Consider the following 1,858-nt stretch of genomic DNA (forward strand, 5'->3'; position numbering starts at 1 on the left):
TCCTGACTACTGTAGCTTTGTAAATGTTCCAAAGCTTCGGGGTTTCCTGTATTCCAGTAAGGTCTGAGGGGAGGGAGGGGAACAGCTACAGAAATCGAATCCACTGGAAAGGGAACTTGCACGCTGTTCTGTGCATTACTGAACAAATGAGTAACATTTGTGGTGTTTACATAATGACACGTTGGTGTTCACTTTTCTGTGCTCAAGCTTTGTACAAAATGTCTTATTTAAAGCTGAAGTCCTTTTTACATTTTCAATTAAAAGGGGACAAATTCATTATTTTTTCATGCCTGTAAATAGGACTCTTGCTAGCTTTATTTGTCATCTCCAGAGTTCCTCAAGCAGGACTCCTGGACGCTTACGAAATCCTGCCTAGTCCGTGCAGGGAGATGACCACATCATTTTTAAGTGCGTGTAATGAAAACTAAGTGGTTTCAGCTTTGCAATGCGTCTACAACACAGAGATGCTGGATGTGAACAGTCTTAACAGGAGCGTATTCTTAGAGGGGTGAGTGCTGAGGCAAGGCTGCTGTTCAGCCCCGGGGCCAGCTCAGACCCTCCGCTGAGCTGCCTGACCCTGTGGTCTCTGCTGGGCTGGGCTCAGCAGTGGGGACTGGCAGTGCTGGGAGAGGGGACTGACTCCCTTTCACTGACGTTGATGCTGATCCCAGTTGGCAATAGCTACAGCCAAAGGATGCCGGGCTCACTTAGAGTCCATAAAATACCTTTTTAAAAGAAAAAAATCAACTGCATTCATCTTGCTTAATAATAGATTTTATTTCAGGAGTTTTGGAGGCTTTGAATTCAGGTATGAACAGCGTTAACATGAGCATCTACTACCTGCTCACTAGTGCTGCCTCTGGGCTAGTGCTGTGTTTTGCCTTCCTCGCCCTTGCCTTTATTTTTGCTGGCTCCTCCGCGCAGCAGCTCCCAACTTCTACGCCATAAGATGCCCTTTGCTCAAGAGCCCAGCAAAATGAACTGGGGGTTGGAAGGTAGGAGGGTGTAAATATTCTATCAGCTGTATTTAATATTCTGGTAGAATAACTATTTCAACTTTATCTCAGCCTATTCTAATTCATGTAAAGGAATCCTTTGTCTCACATTCAAACCTTGTAACAAACATTTAATTTTTCTTGGTTTTGGAGTGCTGAAGTATGTTAACCGGAGTTGCTCGAGCAGCCTTTATCTTATGTGGCAGTGGCTGCAGAGCACATCACCGAAGTTGTCAGGTTGCAAATCACCTCATCCTGCTGCTGGTAGTGTGCCGAGCCTTCCTGCAGCTCTGCGCTTCCAGCTCCCTGCTGAAAGTGGCGATGTCTGAAGGTCTCACAGATGTGTGCTTTCCTTAAAATGGCCCTGCCCCTCCCACAGCCACACTGTAACTGCTTTTTTCTTCTTTGTTTTTGTGTGTGAGGGGTGTGTGGGGTGGTCAGGGAGGGAGGAGAAAGTGGAGATTGTCCAAGAAGTATGAATCACCAATCTCTCCTTTCCATGGACAAAGTACAGTACTTTCCCAGAAAGGAGGCAGCAACTCTCCTTCAGCGCTGGCACAGCACATTTCCAGAAATCCACAGTTCCTGAGAACAGCTGTTAACCGCTGCGCAGCTGCTGCAGGTACTGCATTAACTTGGCTTGCTGGTTTACAGCCTGCGATGTCTCAGTGAAGACAACCCAGCTGGTATGTCCATCTCTGACAATGAACAACTGAGCTACATCTTACGGGCCAATCCTGACCGGCTTTTACGCCAACGCTCCCCCTGCTTGTCCCCGAAGCACTTGCGTAGCCTACTTGCCTACTGCCAAGGAAAGCTGCCACAGCAAGAAGGGTTAATGGAAAAGGTTTTGTGCTTTTAGA

The sequence above is a fragment of the Phalacrocorax carbo genome, chromosome 10 (genome assembly GCF_963921805.1).
Source record: "Phalacrocorax carbo chromosome 10, bPhaCar2.1, whole genome shotgun sequence".
Lineage (NCBI taxonomy): Eukaryota > Metazoa > Chordata > Aves > Suliformes > Phalacrocoracidae > Phalacrocorax > Phalacrocorax carbo.